This window comes from Camelus bactrianus, chromosome 14, assembly GCF_048773025.1.
Source record: "Camelus bactrianus isolate YW-2024 breed Bactrian camel chromosome 14, ASM4877302v1, whole genome shotgun sequence".
NCBI classification, from domain to species: domain Eukaryota; kingdom Metazoa; phylum Chordata; class Mammalia; order Artiodactyla; family Camelidae; genus Camelus; species Camelus bactrianus.
The window spans coordinates 59,251,210-59,274,781 of NC_133552.1; the positions used below are offsets into that span (position 1 = coordinate 59,251,210).

The window sequence follows — 23,572 nt, forward strand, 5'->3', positions numbered from 1 at the left end:
GACCCATAATTTATTCATTTACGGAGTGACCACTGTGGACAAGATGCCTGTGTTAGGAGCTGGGGGTTCAGAGCAACATGAACAAAGAGCCCTGCCACACTGAGCTTACATCCTGATGCACACTTGAACTCACCCTACCTCACAGCCAGTTGTGAGAGAGCGAGAGAGAGGCATCTAACAGTGAAGACAAACACATCAACTTTTACTCCTGATGAAGCTGATGAGCGAATGTCTTTCAATTTGGCAGCCCAAAGGGCCTTGCTAATTAATATGTTACTCCCTTATTAGACTTAATGGTCCATGAGAGGTAGAGCCCTATCTATCTCTTTTGTTGACCACTATCTATATAGGGCCCAGCATGGTGGAAAAAAATCATATAACATAACATAGCATAGCATATATATATAATATAATATAAAACAATATAAATATGATCACGTATAAGTATATTTATATGTGTATATAGAGTCAATTTCACATATATACATATGTGTGAATATATATATATACATAGAGAGAGAGAGTCTCTTCTCATCATTTGTGGGAGTTATGTTCTATAAAGTTGCTGTGGACACTGAATTGGTGAATGCTAATTGCAAGTTTAGATTCCTGCCAGCCTCTGGTCACAGCATTTTCATCAACTGATCAATACACAACCTTGTTTTATGTATGTTTCTGTTCAAAGACAACTTATTTTATAACTATTGTCGATTCATTAACATGGAACTCGTAACCAATGGCACTATAACTCACACCTGAAAGGAAGTTTATCTAACACACACATTTTCTCCATAAAGCACATCGCAGCCTTCTTGGGCTTAGGAACACCACACGGCATTTCGGCTCTCCACTTGGGGGCCATTTTAAGCAGCAAAATTACCGACAAAAAACACAAAAATGTAAAAAACATGACGATAAATAGAGCACAAAAAAGACGCTTGTCTGCAGTAGGAGAGCTGAAACAAAAAGGCAGAATGTCGCCTGGTTCAACCTCAGCTGGGAATGTGCCCATCGGGTGACTCAGAATTTTTGCCACTCTGAGCAGCCGGTCTGAATGATCACAAAGGCACCAGGAGTATTGATTTTGGCATTACAGATACATTTTAGTGAGTGGGTGATTTTGCAAATATGGAATCTGCGGATAATGAGGATTGATTGTATATAGAGATATACATTAAATTGCATCTTCTGTCTGACTCAGTGAGTTCTGAGCAGTGGATTTGGCTCTGGATGAATTGTAATCCAAAACTGGGAATACTGTTTCAAGCTCAGAGCAAGGAGGCAAGATAAGCCCCTCTCTCCAAGCACGGGGCTCAGCAATCCAGACCTCCCCTCTCTGCCTGTATCCCTGGAGGCGCCACAAGAGATGCAAATGGTTCAGTGACTCCATCAGCCCCCCGTGAAGGTCCAACCACCTCCCAGGAGCCCTGAATACTAAACTGGAGAAGAAATGTCTGGAAGAGAGGATGCAAGCAGTGACCGTGTATGGAAACTCAAGAAGATATACTGTCTGAACTTTCAGGTGGCAGCAGGGCCTTGCTCTAGGTTTTGGGCCAGATTCCTGTCTCTCAGCTGCAACTCCAGGATTCACTGAGTCACTGCCCACTTCAGAAGCTGCTGGCCCAGCCTCCTGGAGACCAAGCCCTTCCCAGCTGACCTGCAGTCCTTTCCAGGCAGGAGTGACCTGACCCACGCCTGCATCTCTGGAAGCCTGAAGCACAGCACCAGAGCATGGAGAGCCTCCGTAAATGCCTTCTTGATGGATTAACTGTCTTGAGGCTTTTTGCAGACTTTAAATCAGACTTTTTTTTCAAGTGTCAGTTGAATAGGCAGATGCTGAAATTCCTTTATTGAGGAGAAAAGCCTTTCATTCTGTAATTATGGAGGCAAGGAAAAGATCATAAAAATATTCATTTATAACAACTTAGTGTGAATGCTTTTCAGTTAAAATGTAATTAATCAACAAAAGTAAATTACTAATTTTGAATTCTTTTTCTAGTTTGATATGAAACCATCCTTCAAGTGTTTATAGCAAGAGGAGACCTTAATACTAAAATGGCATCAAAGCATAGGGAGAAAATGGAACAACCAATTAAAAAAAAAAAGTATATTTGACCAGTTTGGATTGGATTGGCCCTGGACAGAGAATGGCTGGGTGCTGTGGTCGTGGTTACAAAAAGCACCAGCTCTACTTGGCATATTATTTTGATGATGGAGATGGATAAATACATAGAGAGATAGAAGGTCAGGAGACAGATGAGTTTGTACAGGAGGATGTTTTAATTTTCTAAGGCTGCCCTAACAAAGCACTGCAAACTGGGTGACAGAAAACAACAGAAGTTTGTTGTCTCACAGGCCTGGAGGACAGATGTCCAAAGTCAAGGTGTCAGCAGGGCCAGGCTTCCTCTGAAACCTGTAAGGAGAATCCTTCCTTGCCTCTGGTGTCTGCCAACAATCCTTGGCATCCTTGGCCTGTAAAGGCATCACCCCAATCTCTGCCTCCATTGTCACACGGCTGTCTCCACCTCCTGTGCCTCTGTGCCCACGTGGCACTTCCCTCTTCTTAGGACACCAGTCGTGTTGAGTTAAGGCCCCCTCTAACGATCTTATCTTCACTTGATTACATCTGCAAAGACTCTATTTCCAAATGAGGCCACATTCACAGGTACTGGGGGGAGGATGTTGACATATCTTTTGGGGGACACAGTTCACCCTGTAACAGGGGGCGATTGGTGTATCCTTCGTGAGAATCTTGTGTGTAAACTTACGTTGTGGTCACAGCTTCTCCATCCTCCTCCTGCTGAGGTTTTTCCTCAAGTTCTCCACCAACAACAGCAATCCACACGCAGCTGCCACTTGCCTGCCCTGGAACTTAATACTCTCACCAACTTCATTCTGTCTGGGCGGGGGGAAGGGTGCCGGGAATTATCTGATGAGTACTTGCATTTATATAAAGGGATGTATGATACCTCGTTCAGTGGGGAAAAAAAAAAGTCACATTTTTGTGTTTGAAAAAAAAAAGTCAAATTTTTGTGTTTGAAAGATTCCCTGTGTTATGTCTACTTTCCTGGGGGTCTTTCCTTACCCCCTATCCTTTAAGCCATCCTATCTCTTTATCAGATTGTTGATACATTTGCTGAATGAACTGTAATATAACACTTAGAAGGACTCTACTGGGTAAGGAATTTTATTTGAAAATTTTATTTTGTTTCTTTTGCCAGTAGGTGAGTATCGGAGGAAGAGCTATCTTAAACCAACAAATATACATCCTAAATACTTAAAAATAGCTCCTACTTGATGATCAAGTAGGCACTAGCAGTGAGTTTATGACTGTTGCAACACAAGAGAGTCCATGTTTGGCCCTTCTCTTCTGGCACATGTTGTACACATGGATGTGATAAGCAGGTCTTCACAATCTATACTAGAAGGGCCACGGAGATGGATATTTGGTGCTTTTCTACTCAGCATGCTTTTCATTTGGTTTGGGAAGCAGTTCCACGCAGTCGGAGAGCAGTGTCGTGACTCTCACTTTGGCTGGATGGAATGAAATCCCATCAGTGTGAACCCCAGGCTAAGTGAGTGAATGAGGATGTGCCCTGAACCTCGGTGATCTTAGTTTCGGTTTGGCCTTCTTTTTTACACCACTATCACCTTTCATGCAATTTAACCCTGTTTTTCTGCCATTTTAAAGAAAATTTAGTCACATGTAACTTACCCTTTGTGATGGTTTATTGATAGTTCCTGACCAACACTAGACTCTGTTACATTGACTGCTGGAGGTTATTTATGGGTAGAAATTAGAGTTGCATCAGAAAGCTAATAACAGGTGTTAATATTAACTACCACTGAATTATTCAAACCTCATTTTTTGGGATTGTTGCACTAAAACATCCTTTGTATAGTTTAGCTGTAAAATTAGTATTGCTTTGTTACCACAGATAGAAGAGAAGAAAAGAGAGATTTGTAAAACTAGAAAGTCATTCATTCACAACTTCCTCTTTCCTTGGGGGAAAACTTCAGGGTATTGTCAGTGTCTCAAATTCTCAGTGAAAGGAAAAGGACCGACTGCTGGATTGAAAATCTGATCATAATACCCCTTTATGTGAAATATTTTAGTAACTCTCCATTTTACTCAAGATAAAGAGCAAGCTCTTCCTTAGCCTAGCATACAAGGCCTTTTATGATCTGACATCTGCTGCATTCAGTGATGTGCACTCACCTGAATGTGCCATTTTCCTTCTCACCTTGGTACATGCTGTTTCTTCTGCCTGAGAAGCCCCCTGTGTCTGATTTGCCCAATTGCGTGCACTCATCTCCTTAGGTTCTGGCTTAGTAATCTTTTGTAAAGGTGTTCTTGACTCACCAAAGGGAATTCGATGTCTTCCACCTCCATGTTCCTGTGGTATTTAGCAAACAGCTCAGGTAACACAATTAACATATTGTTTGTTTGCAAATCTGTCTTAATGTGCTAGATTGCAAGCTCTTTGAGGTCAAGCACCATGTCTTCTAATTTTTCTGTCTAGTTTATAAATTCAGGTATTGGTTGAGTGCCCCCTTCTGGCATGTAGATAAGTAAATGTTTGTTGAATGAATGCATGTTTTCATGCCTTGGCTCATTTTCTCCACAATTCAGTTTTTCAGATCTTTACATAATTTGTTTCATCATCTGTGAAATAATTATCACCTTCTTCTGACTATATTGCACGTTTCATGCTTCCCTGCACAACACTGATTTATTTTAGCATCATTTATCTTAGAATTATTTTTGTAATTAAAACAAAACTGCAGCACACTGTTAACATGTGCTCTTTGCCGTGTGCTCTCAGCCACTGACAGCTCCGGGGACCGTACCGTGCGCTCCTGGCCAGGCTGCGTTAGCACATCGTTCTACAGACGCTCCCAGCCAGTGAGCCCATGTGCAGTTCTGAGCTGAGTGGGTTCTGCAACACACGAACCTTGGTCTGCAGTGCTCTCTTTCTTTGTCACGTGTTTTGTACTCTGGTGAGCTTTTCTGCAGAGCAAGAGTTACCTTTTGAATGTTGAAATGTGGGCTTTATAAAGTGTTGTAAGGGTCTTCCAAATGATGTTCTGGAAAATGGAAGATAATATTTACCTGGTGGAAGTCCTTTGACATTATGAAGGGTACAGATACATCACTGTAGACTGGGCACGATGTTCAGCAGTTAAGAATGGCATCTGGAAGAAACCAGAGAGGAAAGTGTGTCGTGATTGCAGGAGGATTTTGAGGAGGGTGAAGGAGCAACTGCCACTGTGTGGTCTCCATGGGGACTTCATGTCATGTGACTTGCATTAGTGCCAGTTCTCTCAGTGCCCATTTCTAGGAGCGCACCTACCATCCCCCATTCCCACTTCTAAATCAGGTGTGTGTATGCTCTTCATATCTCATGCAAGCTAGTAAAGCATGTGATAGGACAGACCCCAAATAACAAACTAGCAAGAAGTAATAACAGAAAGTAGCATTTCAATTTATCTTTTATTTTGAAAGCATGTTTTCTCCTTTTTGCTTGGTTTCTTAAGCATCCAGCCCTACCGCTTAGCTTATATGACACTGTCATAACATCATAGGTAATTTACTTCTCATGTGGGTATTAAGAAAAACATATGTATTTACACTAAATAATAGCACTTAAATGAAATGAATGTACAATTGAAACAAAAATCATCAATGGGTAATAGACAAAATACAAAAAATCTCCCGTGCTTACATTCTAGGAACACATATTTTTTTTCCCCTAAGGCAAAAGGTTTTTGGAAAGTGATCATCCACGAAGAATCTATGAACTTACAAACTCTGCTTTCTTTGAAGGCTGAGGGGCCCATCTTTGTTTTAATTCTGATATTTCCCTTTAAATCAAAATGAGTGATTCATTCGTAGGCTTTCACTGAATTTTTCAGATTAATTTGTTTATTCAAAAACTGTTAGGGAATGCCTGTTACATACTGTTCTGGGTCCAGAAAAAACAATTCCTTGCTCTAAGTGAATGTATTTTCTAGTGGGAAGATAGGAAACAAACAAATGGTATATGCCCGTAGGTAGTGAAAAGTGAGAAATAAAATAGGTTAACTGTCTGGAAAATATGCTAGGCTGGGGTGCAGGTGACTCTGAGATGAGGTGGATGGACACCACCACCTCTGAGGATGGGGCATTTGAGCACCCAGATGAAGCGGGAGTCCAGCTGTTTGGAATTCTTTGGAAAAAGCATTCCAGGCAGAAGGAACAGCTCTGTGACTGGAGCCCGCATGGCCAGTGTAAGGACCAACGACAAAAAGGCCAGTGTGGCCGGAGCAGAAAGGAGGCTGGACTTTGTTGGCCGTGGTGAGGATTTTGTACTTTATTCTTCCTGTGATGGTACACTTCAGGAGAGTCACTTGCCTTTTACTGGCTGTTGTGTTGAAAGTAGACCGCAGCGGGCGAACAACGTGGAATTAGGGAGACCCGTTATGAGGCAGCTGCAGCCCTCCAGGTGGCCAACTGCGTGATGACAGAAGCCGTGGCCCTCCAGACTGACCTCATTCCCCAGACACGTAGTCATATCTTGGCTGCCAGAATCCAGGTTCTTCACGTGCGTTGAATACTCTGAGCCTGTTATCCCGACTTCACGCTTCAGGCAGACTGGATTCAAAGCTACCTCAGGGACTAGTCCTCTTCACATTACAAAAGCATGTTTCCCATAAAGTATCATCATTCTCCAGCTAGTTCAGTATCATGAAATCCGATTACACTGACCACATTTATTACAGATAAATTTTTTTCCCCACTGTTGACATTACCCAACAAGTGAATTTCAGAACAATGGAATATTTCCAATTAAGACGAAGACATCTCAATTTGTATTCACTCTTATTTTGATAAAATATGAGTCCAACCAATTCTTATGTAATGATTATACCTGTAAATGATTTTCAATTAGTCAGTTTCCAAAAACAAAACAATAAAATCACTTATAATTAAAAGAATTACAAACTCTGAAGTCGTTTGCTAGCTCTTCATTTAGAAACACAGTACAAATGCAGTGGGCACCTGCTCGGGTTTTTTTGGGCACGCATTCTTTCACACCATGAACTTGCATTAAGCCCTGGAGTGAGAAACATAATCAAAGAAACTTACGATGGATGCCTCTTTGGAAAATTAATGCCTCTCTTTTTTTTTTCAATGAGTAGTACTTTATATAGGTGCTAATAACTTACTATACACATTAAAATAATGCACAACTGGGTTATGTGATTCTGGCATTTCATTGTGGATAAATTGTTGCAGGTTAGCTGGCAAGAGCTACCCAAGTGAGTCAGGGGAGTGGTGAGTTGAGCACTTGTCCCACAGAGAGGCCACCCTGGGACTGAGCCCAGGCTGTGTCTTTGAAGAAGCATGTGGTTTGGAACAAACAACCCATTGACGCCTCTCGCTTCTCCAGTAAATGGAATAAACATAGTACTAGCCTCTTAAAATCATTGTGAGGATTAAATAGGTAATATGTTTAAAGCACTAGAACAGCAAAAATGGCAAGCACGAAATAAATGTGAGCTTTTATTATAATATCCTGCAGTTTGCTGCCTGAAGCCTTGAAGAACTTTGCAGTGCTTCGATTGACTTCCTAGAGAAATCTCTCTTTGGCATTAGTGAGAAAAATCTGCGAAATCCATATTTGACTTTTTGAAGACAAAATGCGTGTGTGACATAGGAGTTCATACCCAGGTTTACACTACTTAAAAAATATAAATGACTAAGAGTTAGTTTGTGCCTTTTTGTGGATTGCTCTTTTTTTTATAGACTTTTTTTCTTATAGCTAAAAAAAAAAAGAGAAGTCAAATATTAGTCTTTGTAAGTCACAGACGTGTAAAATAGTTCATTACAAGCCTTCCTGTGGGTGTGCGTGTGCCTGCAAGTAAGGGAGAGACAGAGAGAGAGAGAGAAAGAGAGAGAAACTGTAACCTACCAGCTTTCCAAAACTCTGTACAAAAAACAAAAAAATCAGGAGGGCCAGTAAATAACCATTCTTTATCAACCCCAGACAGTCAGCTGATTTGCCAGTGCAATTTGGTATTACTAGATTTGGGCCAAGTACCAGGATGAAATTTCATTTGGTATGCATATCACAAATAGTGGTTCCTAAGGCTTTTCAGTCGATGAGGTGGTAGAAAAGACAGCTTCTCTCTACAGGTAGGTGAGCTTCTTTCGTTTATTGCATATGCCTTCCCCAAGTAAGCATGCCCTAGTAGTCACAGCTCTGTGGCTGATTGGTGCTGGGGATGTTTCAAAGGCTCTAGAAAAATGTCTGTGCCCCTGAGAAAGCCAAGAGAGAGGAAGGAGATCTTCATACCATCACTCAAAATATGGAATCGCCATTTTCGTAGGTCAGATATGGGCATTTCCATCTGATTCAACCTCAACTGTAGTTTTTAAAAAGACAAAAATTCTGCTAAAATATAAAGGAGGTACCTTTGCTCTAAAACCCAGTAGTGAAGGGGAGCCCTAGACTTCAGGCTGGGGTCTCTGCAGCCGGTCACAGCTGTGTAATTATGTACAGCTAATACACTTCATAACCTTATTTCAGGGTTACTATTCGCATTGCCTCTATTTGTGTTTTTAGAATCCAGCTTGTAAACCCTATAATTAGGAAGAAGTATCAAAGTGCCTACTTACACACTTTTTATTTGTTTTCTGGGGTTGTAATTGTCTGTAAGCGCTTGCATGGCTGACAATTCAGCAAACGGAACAGTTTCCAAATACCCTCATTGCAGCCTTCTTGATGGTGTTTTCTGTTTCATTCCTCACCTTGAAGCTATTCAGTTTTTCCCCAGCTTTGATTCCACTCAAAAGTAGGAAAATGTTTGTTTTCAATTAGAGTCTTACATAGCTTGATAGTTAAAATCGAAGACATAAGTCATTTGACTTCCACCGGTTAAGAGATTGCTGCTGTCTTCTCTGTTTTGGAGGAGTGCCGGGATTTCTTTCTTAAGTCAGCTGCCTCTAAATTCCTGGTACTATGTGCAGTTAGCTGATGGCAGCCTTCTACATACAGCTGGTCCCTATTCCCCATGTATCTTTTAAAGAATTTCTTCTTCTCTTGTTCCCATAAGGAATACGTGTCACGGGTTGAATTGAATTATTTTGATGATATGTGCTTACTCCCGGACAAAGGATAAATATGACTGCCCTGTCTTTGGGAAGGTTTTAGTTCTGTTCTGTATGACCTTAAGACTGATAAACTGGTAGAGTTACTATTCTCTACTCATTGAATCACCTAGGGAGATTTTAAAATCCTGAGATCAGGTTGAATCCCCAAACAATTACATCAGAATCTCCTGGGGTGGCATCAGCGCCCCAGCAGTTTTCACAGCTCCCTAAAGCCCTCTAGGGGATTCCAACGTGTTACCGAGAAGGGGAACCACGGAGTTTGAACAGATAAAATAAAAAAATGTTTAGTGGGTGGGGACATGTATAAATTATCACTTAACCCATAAAGCAAGCATGGTGTATTGGATTTAGAAGGACTTGGGTCTGAAATTCAGGTCTCTCACATGGTATGTGACCTTGGATGAGTTACTTAAATATTTCTGAGCTTCTGTTTCATCAGTTGTTAACAGTGTTGTTGTGAGGATTAAATGCCTGGGTATATCATCCAGTAGACCTCAGTAATATTAGCTCCTTCTTTCTCTCCTACCTTCTTTAATATAGAGTTTATTTCAGAGGATACTTCAGTGATTAAATATGTGATTTTTCTTCCCTGGTGGTTATTTAGAGGTTCATATGTTTTATTTGTTTGTTTGTTTATTTATTTATTTATTTATTTATTTATTTATTTATTTATTTATATTACTACCTATAACATATATTATTTTATAATATATATTTATGATATATAATTTTTATAAAATATTATTTATATGATCTATGATTTGCATTCTTTATATGATGTTCTGTTACTGTTATGTATTTATTATTATTTTACTTTTTATTTTGAAACAATTTTAGGAAAAAAATTACAAAGATAGAACTGAAAGTTTCCATATACCCTTTGCCCAGCTTTCCCTAATGTTAACATTTTGCAAAACAATAATACCTTTATCAAGAGTAAGAAATCAATATTGGTACAATGCTGTTAACTAAAGAATAGACTTCAGTGTGATTTCACTAGTTTTCCACTAACGTCCTATTTCTGTTCCAGGATCCAACCCAGGCTCCCACATTGTATTCAGTTGTCATATTTCCTTAGTTTTTCCCATTCTGTGATAGTCTGTGGTAGTTCTTGATCTTTCCTTGCTTTCATGACTTTGACATTTTGAAGAGCACTGGTCAGTTATTTTCGAGACTGTCTCATAATTTAGCATTGTCTTATGCCTACTTATAAGTAGAGTTGATGCCTTTTTGGCATGAATACCACCGAAGTGATGCACCCTTTTCAGTATTAGGGGTGCATGATATTGGTAGTGTGGGGCTTTTTACATAGTTAATGGTAGAGTTAGTGAAATGAGACATTAAAGAGAGCTATATTAGTTTCCTAGAGCTAGTCATAGTAAGTACCATAGACAGGGGGGCTTACACAGCAGAAATTTATTTTCTCATAACTCTGGACCCTAGAAGTCTGAGATCAAGGTGTTGGTAGCATTAGTTTCTTTTGAGGCCCCTCTCCTTGACTTGTAGGTGGCTTTCTTTATTGTCTTCACGCGATCTTAACTCTGTGCATGTCTGGGTCTTAACCTCTTCTTATGAGAACACCAGTCATACTGGCTTAGAGCCCATCCCAGCGACTTCATTTAACCTTAATTACCTTTAAATGTTCAAATCCAAACACAGTCACATTCTGAGGGACTGAGGGGTTAGGACTTCAACATATGATTTTTTTCAGAGGGAGAGAATGACACAATTTAGCCCATAACAGGTTCCTCTCAAGCAGGGACATTCACTGACATAGAAGAGGCAAAGGATTTTGCCAGGATGGTAAATGGTCTGCAGTACTTCTTAGAAATAGAAGCAGCTTCTTAGCAAATTGGAGAAAATGATCACAGCACACGTAGTGAAACTCAGTGTGGACAAAATGCACAAAGGGAGAACCAAACTGCTTAAGCATTAGATGGAAGACAGTTGATTCAAGAACATGATGCGGAGGGAAGGAAGAGCTGGTACTTGGAGTTATAAATGACTCTTTAAAAAAAAAAATCTCGTGCCAGTGTTCTGGCCAAAAAAGTCAACATGATATGGGGATACTGCAAGATATTTAAAGGGCCAGAAATCTTTTTAAGGAAACATTGGGAAGGGCTTATTCAGCCAAAAAAAGAAATTGCTGATGAGGGATTTAATAATCTCTGAGTACTGTATGTGAGGGAGTTCATAAACCAAGGACAGTGACCAGCTGTTTCAAAACTTTACAAGAACAGATTTCAAGTAAACAGGCTCAAATGGCAATGGATGAGATTTAGATTTGAATCGAAGAAAAATTTTCTGACAGAAATGGTGATTAAATACCAGGAAGGTTACAGATGGAAGAAGCATGGTATTGTTAAGAAGAACATTAGTGCTGGAGTTAGATACCTCGGTTTTAAATAGTAGCTCTACCATTCAGTTGTATGATTTTGGACAAAGAACTTAATCCTTTAATGATAACACTATTGGATTATTGTTTTTAAGAATGGAATGAGCTTCTATAAGTAATTTTAGCAGATTTACTAATGTAAATTTAGCAGATGGAGAAGAGAGCTTGCCACCAAATAATTGTTAGTTTGATTGATTGCTACTACCCTGTATGATTTCTTTTCTTAGATGAGTCTAAAGAATACAGTCAGTTTTCTCTGCTCAGTCTGAACTAGTATATACGGTATTATTTGAAGTCCAGTGCTTTGAGCTCTAAGACTGTACATTTTCTATCACACAGTGATTTGAGGCTTAAAAGCCTAACCCCCTAAGAATCCAGGTAAAGCAGATATGCTATCGGCTCAATGCAAAATTATAGGGACTAGGTAAACTCTTTGCTATCAGAATAATGCAGGGGCTTGTGTTTGGGGAAAAGCATGAATTATTTGACAAATCGTAGTTTATAAAATTCAGCTATGGTTAACCGCTGTGTATGATTGGATTTCACAGAAATATTTTTCTATTGTAGATTTAAACCCCTTAACAGATAAGAAACCCTGACCGAAAGGCACGGGAAAATCTAGGGGCTCATTCATAGAATCCAAATTGATGTTGAGCACTACGCCTTCACAATGTGATGCAGCTGGCCTGCTGTGTGTTCACTCTCTGGGACAGCATTGCACTGGCATCTCAGCAGAGCTTTGGGGTCTAATTTGGGTCTTACACTTCTTAGTTTGAGAACATCTCACAGTCTTTCAATTTCCCGTGTATGAAATTAGAATAACCCTAATTTCTGGCTTCATAGGGCTTATTAATTTTAAGTGTATGCAGGTGTCTCCCAGGTCTCACCGGCATGAGGAATACAAATGATGTCACATTTAAGTTAAATTCTAACTGCTCCCTTTGCCTGGGAAACTGTCAGAGGTGAAATCTCTCCCTTCTGGATCCTTCAGAATTACCTCCTTTGTCTAGCATTTTTCCCGGATGGTGCCTCCGTGAGCCTGTGATGCCAGGCTGGGCACTGTCTGGCCCTTTGCTCCACAGCAGAGTTGACTTCAGGCTCTCCCAAGGCTGGGGTCCTCACTGGTGCCATGATTAGAGCCTCCATCCAAAGTATCTGCTTGTGTTGGCACCTGGGCTCCTGCTGCTGGACTGCTGTCCTCTATGCTGGTCTCAGAGGGCTCTGCTCTTCTCTCTGCCACCTTGGACTTAACAGCAGCAGCTCAGAGATGGCTCAGGGGACGTGCGCCATCCGGACTGCATTCTCACTGGCCACTCACTGTGGCTCCTCTCATAGGTTACAGGTCCCTTCAGCCATTCCATCTGGTGCTGCTTCCCTGCTCAGCCACATAATATTGTCCTGCTTGATCACAGCGTGCTCTTTTTCCAGCCCCCCCCAACCTGTCTCCATCTTTCAAAGGCATATTACCTCCACTATTTATGTCTACCCTTGAGGTAGATTCCCTGGGGTCCAGGCCTAAGAAAACAATACCAAGAGAGAGGATGGAGTTCCCCTTTTCCCCCCAGTTTAGTCCCACCCTCCAAGTCTCACTGGCTGTATCTCCAAGGTGATTGACAGTGGGAATGCCCAGTTCCTTCAGATGCCACCCTCTACTCACAGGGGTGTAGTTTTAAAGACAGTCACACTCCTGAAAGCTGTAGTCCTATGACACTGAACTTCTTCCTTACATCTTCTCCTTCTTGATTATAAGAGCGAACAGAGGTCCTTTAATTTAGAAATTTCTCAGTGTCTGTGGATTTCACTTTTACATAATGCCACATGTTGCACTTCTAGCTTGAGTTTTATCCAGCCTAGTTGAGTTCCTTTTCAAAGATCTTCCACCATCTGAGTGTTCTCAGGCTCTGCTTACCCGTGAGCAGACAGCTGGGCTAAAACATGTACTTGCCACAAGGACGAGGAATGGTTGGCAAGCGCTGATTCTCCAAATAGAAGACCCTGTGTGGAGATGCAACTCTTGCCTATTGCATAACCATCTCTTATGGAACAACTTAGTTCCTCAAAGCCCCAGCGTCTCAAATTTTCCACTGTACAATATGTTCTTTGTTTTACATTTGCATAACTGAATGGTCTACAGCTACATCTTTCTTAGAACAAAAGCATGGTCAACACTAAAGTACCTTCTTCTCATCCCATTTCATGCCCTCATGGTACAAGCTTTGAAATGAATGAGTTTTTCCGCCTCTTAAGATTCCAGGTTCTAATCCCTCTACCCAGAAGGGAGCATTGGTCTCTTCTGTCTCCAGTACTTGGCCTGGAAATAGAACTTTGCACTTATTTTTGCCTTTTTCCCTTTCTACTTGGGACTAAAATATTTGCCCAAATGATACCTTATCCCTACTCTGGGCCCATTAGTGTGCTCTCTTACGGAAGAATTAATAGAGTCACAAAGTCCTTCAAAATTATGGCTAATGAAGCCTGTAGAAATATGCAAATTGCCTTAGTGGGCATAGATTACATTTATTACATATTTTAAATTGCTGACCTAATCCTGAGAAACTTTATTATATTGTATTTAATGATGTACGTTATCACATCTTTAACAAATAATGAGAAATTTTATTTTTCCTCTTAGCCCTTTGATCTTTTCTTTTAAATAATATCTTCTGTAGTATATTGTTAATAAAGAAGAAAACCATTGTGCTGAATAATGGTTCATTGGTTAAAAGGCTCCATATTATTCGAATTATTTACTGTTTTGTATCATTTGCATTCTTCTCCGAGTTTAGAAGTTTATTTGTGTTGCAGTAATATTATGATCAGACTTACTCTGAAAAAGCTAATGGAACTAGAAAAGAAGTTTCACCGGCCTCCGTCAGGTTGAAATCATCAGGTTCTTCACACTAAATGTTCTTTAGCAAAAGGTCAGCAAACTCATCTTCATTGTTATAAAATGTGGGCAGAAATGAGAAGAAAGTGAGAGGACAAAAATGAGAGAATCAAAATTACTTATAATTATATCTCTATGCAGTAATAATAACTTTATTACTGTGTTGCATATGTGGCTTGACATTCTAAATGAGCTGTATGAAATTAATACCAATAAAACTATGGAGACAATTACTGGCAATTGTATAAAATAAAAGGTCTTTAAGCTCTTTTTAAAATATTGAAAATCATCAGTGAAGAGTGTGTGGCAATTTTCCTTCCTTTTTTTTGACTTTAAATCCTAAGGAGGCTTATTTGGCTAATAAATGGTAAGAAAAATGAATCTGGGAACTAGCCAAAGCCACAGACTATTTAAATTTTTTAAAAAGTATTTTCCATCAATTCTGTGTTCTGTTTTTATTCAGGGTAAAATAACTGGATGATAGTAAAATTCTCAGTTCTGATAAGAATGTTGTACTTAGTGTTCTAGTCCTTAACTGAGCAAGGGTGACATCTTTATATAGTGGAGAATGTCATCTGAATATTGCTGTATTTTCCAATGCTAGGCAAGTATGCCTATGACTAAATTTAGACCAGGAGATTGAGTACCTGGTGCTTTTTTTGGGGGGGTGGTGGTAGGTAACTAGGTTGTTTATTTATTTGTTTATTTAGTTAAATGGAGGTACTGGGGATTGAACCCAGGACCTCGTGCATGGTAAGCATGCACTCTACCCCTGAGCTATACCCTCCCCCTACTGGTGCATTTTTAAGAGTCTTATAATTAACACTTGTTGTGGGCTAAGTTGTGTTCCTCCCATATCCATTTGTTGAAGTCCTAATTCCAAACACCTCAGAATGTGATTGAAGATCGAGTCTTTGAATAGATAATTAAATTAAAATGAGGTCATTAGGGTGGGTCCTAATCCAATGTGACTGGTATACTTATAAAAAAGAAAGAATTTGAACACACAGACATACACAGAGGGAAGACGATGTGAAGGTACAGGGAGAAAATGGTTATCTATAGTCCGGGGAGTGATGTCTCAGAAGAAACCATCCCTACCAACACTTTGATCCCTGCCTTCTAGACTTCAGAATTGTGAGAATGTGAATTTCTGTTGTTTAGGATACCCAATCTATGGGATTTATTATGGAAACTCTAGCACAATAATACAACACCCAGGGTTTTCTTTCTTCTTATGTGCTACATACCAACCCTAATCATCATGATTGCCTCAGTTCCTTGCCTTCGTTGACCAATGGTTGCCTCAGCCTTGGGCTTAGTTGTCTGAACGGCTCCCTAGAGCACCCTTGACGTCTAGTCAGATGACTTACTGGCCTCCAAATTCAGGTCAAGTTTGCCCAGACTTGGAGACTAGTTCTGAAGGATATCAGGAAGGTGACAGATGGCTCCATATCACAGTCCCTTCTGTTGCTGGTGGCTCTGCCTCTAATCTTACAAGATCTTGACCTTACCACCTCTACCAAGATGGATGATTCTCTCCCCAGGCTTCCTACACTTCCTCTTGAGCTTTTTTGGGTGACCTAGTCTCTAGACAGAACTAACTTTACATTGGTTGCTTTTATGAGGACTGAACATTCCTTATCTTTTAGATACTTACCATGTTCTAATTTGTACACTAATTTTTTTGCTTGTGTTTTACCTCCCCTGAAGATGATTAGTCCCTTAACTAATTTTCTTCATAAATTATAAAAAAAAGGTTAATTGAAAGTATGCTAGATTTGACGCCTCCCTTCTTGATTGAATAATGCCTTTTTACACCTATAACTGAGCTGTTTGTCTTGGTGGACAGAACCAGTGTTGTCTGCCTGCTTTGAATTTTCTGCCTTTCTCTCTAGGTAAATTCTCAAACCTACCCTCAAGCTCAATCCATTTATTTTCTCTATTTCTGAGGGTGTCAATATTTGATCCTAAACAATGCCTTGAAGCACTCTGGTAGTTTAAAAAATGAAAATTCAAAATGAAGTGGTTAAACTTGACCAATAGCTAATGTTATTTAAGAAGACAACTGAGAAAATAGAGGACCTTAGACATAAATTCTGCTAATTTTCCCTCCATTCATTCTTAAAACCTGACCATATAGCTTTACATGTTCCCTTTTTTTCTTACCTTCCAAGAGAAAACTGTCTCCATTCCTTTCCAAGATGAACCCCTCCAGGGAGTCTGTCTGTATTTTCCATGACTCTAATTTTGCATAGACTTTTCTGTATGAAATGCCCCCTCTCTTGTGTTAGCCTGACACACTGCCCGTCCTGAAAGCATCAGCTCCAACATCTTTGAGAGGCCTCTCAGACTCCTCAATGACACTTAGATGCTCCTTTCCCTGTGTGGTCTCTTCAGTTGCACACATAGCCATTAAAACACATAACTCAGGGTAACTGTCTGTATCCCAACTAATCCATAAACCTCTGGGTGGATGGGAAGGCAGGGAGTGATAAACACAGTGCTGGGATTTCTCATGCATGGGTTAGATGAATATACAGAGAATCCTTCACTTCTTTGACCCTCAAACCCAACTTCTAGGCAGAGTCCTTTCGTAAACTTGTAAACAAACTCTAGTTTCATCTTTAAAAAAATAAAGAAGGAAAAGAAGAAAAGAAAAAAGGAAGGATAGAAGGAAGAAGAAAAGGAAAAACTCATTTTATCTATTCTTCCTCTAAACCACCACCATATTTCTCCTGTGGTGTCAGACTAAAAAAAAAAAGGCTGGATGTAAAAAAAAAAAAATCACAAATTTTCTACATTTTCTTTCCTATTCACTTCTCAGCCAATGAAATCTGCCTTTAACCATTTCGACTTTACCAGCATTGCTCTTCCAAGGGTCATGAGTGAACTCCAAAGTGCAATGTCAATAAGAGTTTTCTCAGGCTTTGTTTATCTGATATGTTCACAGTAGTGGACTCGTGATCTCTTAGAATTTCTATTTTCTTTGCTTCTGAAATGTAGTTCTTTCGTAATTTCTCTCTTTTCTCTTTCTCATCCTCTTTGGATGCCTCTTCTGTTTTGAACTAGAATCCAGAATGCCCAAATCCTAATCTGTGGCTCTTTCTACTACATTACTTGCTCCTGCCCTATCTTTTTCTAGGGCACCATCATTTGTTTTATCAAAAATTCTTACCACCAAAGGTATCTATTGAGATATTCATCAGTCCAAAGGAAAGGTAATCAAAGATCAGCATTATCATTTCCTGGTCTACTTTGGAACTCCCATGCCTTGCAAGATTTGGGAATTTCGTTGTTCAAATTATAATGTATTCATCTGTACTTTTGTATAAATTTGTGTTTTAAAATTACATTTCACATTTTCAACTCTGTCCGTTTTATCATACTGTGTTTATAGTGCTGTATATAGTTATCAGCGTTGTTTATCTTATGATTAAAAAGCTTAGAAGGATATTTATAAGTTCTACACATTACTGGCTGAGTTGTTTTTCCCAAAATTCATATAATTTAGAATGTGGCTGTATTTGGAGATAAAGTCTTCAAAGAGCTTATTAGTCAGAATGAGTCCTTTAGGGCAGTCCCCAATTCAATCAGACTGGAGTCCTTATAAGAAGAGGAAATTGGGACACACAAAGAGATCCTAGGGATGTGGGTGCGGGGAGGAAAGGCCATGTGAGGACCCAGTGAGAAGGTGGCCATATGCAAGCCAAGGAGAAAGCCCTCAGGAGAAACTAACATGCTGACACTTTGATCTTGGACTTCCCACCTCCAGAGCTGTGGGGAGATAAGTTTCTGCCGTTTAAGCCCCCGAGTCTGTGGCACTGTGTTATGGAAGCTCCAGCAAACTAATAACAATCCAGCAGCAAAAGTAAACACTCAAATATATTTATTGATAAAGTTCCAAGTAGAGGATATTAAAGGAGGGGAAGGGCCTCATCTTCCTCTTTTTCTCTTTTAGTTCTTCTTGTTATCCTCACAAATTCTTCATAGGAACAGTCTTCAGGGCAATGGTCAGTGGTCTAGAAGGCCATGGTAGGTACCAAATATGCCATGAATGTTCCTCAAACAACTTAACCCATCTTGAGATCCATTCCCTCTTTGTCCCTTGACTAACCTAACCTTAATTCTGCTTTTGGAGTGCCGAGTTTACAAACTCAAGTTGCCTCCCCATGGGTTCTTCACACCCATGCAAACCAGGCTCGTTCTCCTGCAGGGCACTAATTTACCCTCTTTCCTGGAGATCACACTGACTATCCAGTCTGCACCGATCTCTTTCTTCTCATCCTCAGTCCCTTGTTGTTCATGTGGCTGAATATCATTTTCAGTTTCATTTTGTTATTCGTCATCAATGTTATGTCTTCTTTGCTTTGAAGATTTTATATTTTCTGGAGGCAAGGAGAGTGTGATCACCTCTTTCTCATTTCTCCCCTTCCCCGCCATCTCTGCCCATGTCTCCATCCCAGAGGAGCTGGTGCACCACTGAGCACACCTGGATGCTTACTTACTGAATCAAATTCAGAGGATTTGACAACTCTGATTCCTGATGACTGTTTGGGGGTGGAAACAAGTGATCAGAAACAGGGCTGGTATAACCACCAACATCTAAGAAATGAATGGAATGTTTGAATGTAAAGATAGATTTATTGTGCTAGACTAAAACTTTGTCTTTTCTTACTGTAGTCAGTTCATGATCTGCCAGGGAAAAGAGAACTGATATTGATGGTTCAATACATCTGGTGAAAAGGTGCTTAAATTATTTAAGGGGAACTTTTGTTTTCCCAGTAATTCTACTGGGGATACTTCTCATGTTAAAAAGTATGAGAATTGGTCTCTTTTCTAATTTTTCTTTCTTGCTTGTGTAAATGCACAATAAATTCCTTTGACAGTCAGAGACACAGACAAATGTTATTGGAACTCTCCATCCTGTCTTAGGGAGGAGTAACACTTTTAACAGTGAACTCGCTGGGGGACTCTCTGTTATGATGTCATGACTTTTTACTCTTTACAAATGCCAGCAGCATTCATCTTTTAAGAGTTTCACTGCTCTAAACGTCTATTTCCTGTCACTTGTTCATTTGTTCAATATATACTCCATTGTGTCAAGGGACTGATGTCTGTTTTCAATTCAAGCTGGTTCTTGTGTCTCAGGACACTCTATTTATTGTGTAATAATTTGATTTCCTTCCTCCTCCATTTTGATATGTAAAACACTGGCATTTTGTATGCATAAATTTTAACCATGTTCTGTCAAAAATCTTGGACTGTGACTTAGTCTTTCATCATGCTGCTTTTTCTTGTGTGAAGTTCTTATTTTACACATAAGGTCCAGAAAGGTGAAGTGACTTATTTAAGGTCTTATAGCTAGTTAGAGAAGGAACCAGAATCCACATCCAAATCTCATAACTTCCAGCCTTGTGTTTTCTTCTCCTTCTCTCTTTCTCTTATTCTTATTTGGCTCTTGTTTGACCCACTTTAGCTCATCATAGAGTAGCAACTTGGGCATTCCCATGTTATTCCCATTTCTTAATCAGAGGAGTTGGCTTACCATGGTCACCACTTCAATAAAAATATATTGACTCCATTCAAAGACCTCACCATTATTCCAGACTGGTAATGCCTATAGGTGATTCTAATGAAACTCCTCAAGAATCTTGAGAAATCATCTGTGTGGTCCGGTGGTTAAAATTCTGATGCCTTTCCTAATATAAAATATTATGATTATATGTGGCCTCTAGAGTAGTTGAGGTGGCAGTGATTTGACCTAAAGAGCCCCTTCAAGACTGTAGCCTTAAAGACTATAAGAGGAGAGGGTGAGGCGAAGATTCTAAGACTTGGGGTGTTTTTCAGATGAGGAGCCACAAGCAACTCATTGACTCACACAGTCCTTGTGAGATTGTTAAGATTACTTCCATCAGTATTGAGCCAGGAGTCGGGGTTGAAGCCACCATTGCAGATGCTTAAATAAATTGATAATCCAGTTGTTAAAAAAAAAAAAAACAAGGACAAAGGAAGGAAAAACATAGAAGAAAGCTTTGTGCAAATATGAAGCAAACTAGAATGCTGGCTAATTTTGAGCCATGATGGACTGTACAAAAAAAAGGAAAAATTCTTTGAATGTCTTCCTTCAAAAGTCACATGGCACAACAGGGGACCCATAACATTAATTTCTATTTAACATCATGTTATTTATTTAGTTCCTAATTTTTTGTTCTTCCGTACTAGAATGCAAGCACCGGGTTGGTCTAGTTCCCCACTCCCTTCCTGGCACGTAGAAGAGCGTCTGGCCCAAAGCAGGCAGTGAGTAAATAAAAGTATCTTGAATGGAGAAATGAACAATTTCCCCACAGTTAAAATAAAGTACGAGCTCTTTACTAGTGTTCAGCTTCTGGAGTTGACCTGTAGGCAAAACTTAATTCCAGTTATAGGACAGAGTATAACCACCGTAGATCTTGATACTGTCAGTCCGGATGCTGTAAAAGTCATCCTCATCACAGACGTATTTACACAGTGTATACTACGATCCTGACACTGCTCTAAATATTTACATATAGAAACTCATTTACCCCTCACTATGAACTAGTCGCACTGTATAATTATTCCCACATTACAGATTTCTGTCACAGCTGGAAGAAACTGATGAGGAGAGGTGGAGAAAAGTAGAGTGTGGGGCTTTTAGTTATTGAGCTTTTGGGGCTACTTGCTTTTTAAATCAGGGGCATGTGCACTTTGATCCAAATTAAAAAAAAATTGCCTAATGCAGTGGGTGCACAGGGTTGGGGTGCTCTATACAGTTTAATGCAATTGGACCACATGGCTTTCTGGGCATGACCAGAGGGATAACCTGTATCACAAGACGTGAAGATTTCAGAACACTAGCCAGATATTCTGAAATAAACCCTGATATGGAAATAAGCCAAAAAGGAAGTTTTATTATAATGAGGACTTTCCACTAATGGACATTACATGTTTAATTAAAATTGACTTAAACAGTGAGGTCTCACTCCTGTTTCTGTGAGCTGCACAGAATTTAAGTATCAAGAACAGCCTAATGATGAAGTAATCAATAGTAATTTCTTAATGCTGAAATCTTGAAATTTAAATTTTCATATAGAATACAGATGGATTTGTATGTAAGTGACATTTCATACTGTATTTTGTGGGTTCAGTATAATACCTGAATGATACGGCTCCTTCTATTGGGATATATTTAGTAGACTTCACCTTTTTATGGGCAATATAAGAATTTGAACATGATCAAGTATACAGTTTTACAGTATATAAAACAGATATTGTTACTCTACTGTTTATATACGTGATATCTCTCAGAATAGTGATGTGAGACCATGGGTTTTATCTGGTAATTTCTTATAAATAGACTGAATGGACAGTGTCTGCAGAAACAGCATTTTTAAAGATTTTTTCCCCTCACTTCAAACTGTACTTGAAGCTTGTAAACATGTTCTTTGAAGATCAGAAGATTTAGAGTATACTGTACTCCATCTAAATAAAAGCATAGTCTAAATATAGAGAGACGTTGTAAAGAAAATGGGTATCAAGTGTAACGAATGACCTCAACATAGTTAGGGGTCGATTGTGGAGTCAGAAATGAATCACCCTGCATGAGAGACGCTGGATGCTACAATAGGTTGTGGAAATTGGAAAAAAAAATAGGTTAAAAATAATAGGTCAAGCCTATTACATTGGCCTTTCTTCGGCGTAATTTTGTGCTGAAAAGCGTTGAACCAGGTATCACCCAGTGTTTACCGAAGAAGAAAATGCTGAAGCTATTATGGTTTTTATGAAATAAAACAATCAGTTGGGCAAAAAGTGTGTCAGAGGGATGCTTGACATCAATGTTAGTAACCAGAGCATATGACAACCAAGTGAGTTTTGTTTGCTTATATTTAACATTTATTTCTTTTAAAAAAATAATTTGAAGTCTTGTAGATCCTATTCGGGTAAACCTAAAATGCCTTTTTTAAAGAGCTACTAAAATCCAGTATTACTAAAACATTACTTATTAAAGACTTAAAATAAGCCCTTAGAGAGTACTTTGTATTATGTATTTTCCCTCATATCACTTTGGTAGAAATAACAGTTTAAAATTACGATGTTAGATTTTTCAAATACAAATATTTTGTTTACAGAATTCATGTGAGATGGCTGTCAATCTTAATATCCATACCTTTTATAAAAATTGAGTTCCAGAGGAAGTTAATTATTATTTTTTTAATGTATAGGATTTCTTTTTAGACCAGTGAACTGAGGCTAAATTAAATCAGCAGCATCTCTCTCTGTGTATTGACCTACCCAACAGTAACACCTTCAAAGATCTATGCTGTCCTTAAATAGATGCTGTTTCATAACAAAAGAATTCTCTATGTAAGAAAAGTCCGATTCAGGGTTATAAGTGGAAGTATTTTTCTCCTTTCATAATGATAAGGGAACATGATTGACAAGGTCTGTGGTGTGACCTCCCTCTGAAAAAAGAATACTTGGCACTCCCAACTGCCTTAAAGTGGGCTTCACTCTCCGAGAGATAGGTAGTGCCAGTAAATGTGTTGGCTTGAACAAAATCATATTTTGGGGGGTGTGCGATTGGCTTTTTATCAATTTTATGAGCCTTTTTGATAGAGTGTTACTTTCTTGTTTCCCCACTGGTATTTGCCATAGGAACTTTTATGATTTATTCTGAGACATTAAAAAACTTGTCTATCCATCTCAGAACATTGATGTTTGTGGGCTGTCTCACCATAGCTACCTGTTTACAGAATTACTGTGAGATCTGTTTATTTTTAGATAAAGATGTCTTAAACATGTTGTGTTGACTAGAGACCCCTGCTTGCCTACCACTAAGCTTTTTTCTTTTCTTTTTTCTGGCTGGATTGGAATGACTATTGAGTATTTTTGTCCATACCCTGGAGGCTGGCTATCTATCTTTCATTCTTCAGTACAAATATTTACCAGTCATACAAGAAGTTGAGATGATTGTCTCGAGCATATGCATTTCCCGAGAAGTTTCTGGCTAACTTGTCCTTAGAAACAGTGCCTATATTAATAAGAAATTTTACTCTAGCAATATTTTCTCCTGAGGGAAAAGCAGTGATTGTTCTTGCTCATTGTGAAATAG

The 23,572-nt window shown here is 39.2% G+C and overlaps 1 protein-coding gene and 1 non-coding gene across 2 annotated transcripts in view; one reads left to right on the forward strand and one right to left on the reverse strand.

Moving 5' to 3' along the window:
• The window catches only part of HS6ST3 (heparan sulfate 6-O-sulfotransferase 3), a 587,571-nt gene that overhangs the window by 265,390 nt on the left and 298,609 nt on the right, over positions 1 to 23,572 (forward strand). The gene's annotated exons all lie outside the window — the stretch shown is intronic.
• On the reverse strand, positions 15,155 to 15,227 carry TRNAG-ACC (transfer RNA glycine (anticodon ACC)). Its single transcript has one exon. It is a non-coding gene; the product is annotated as a tRNA-Gly (tRNA).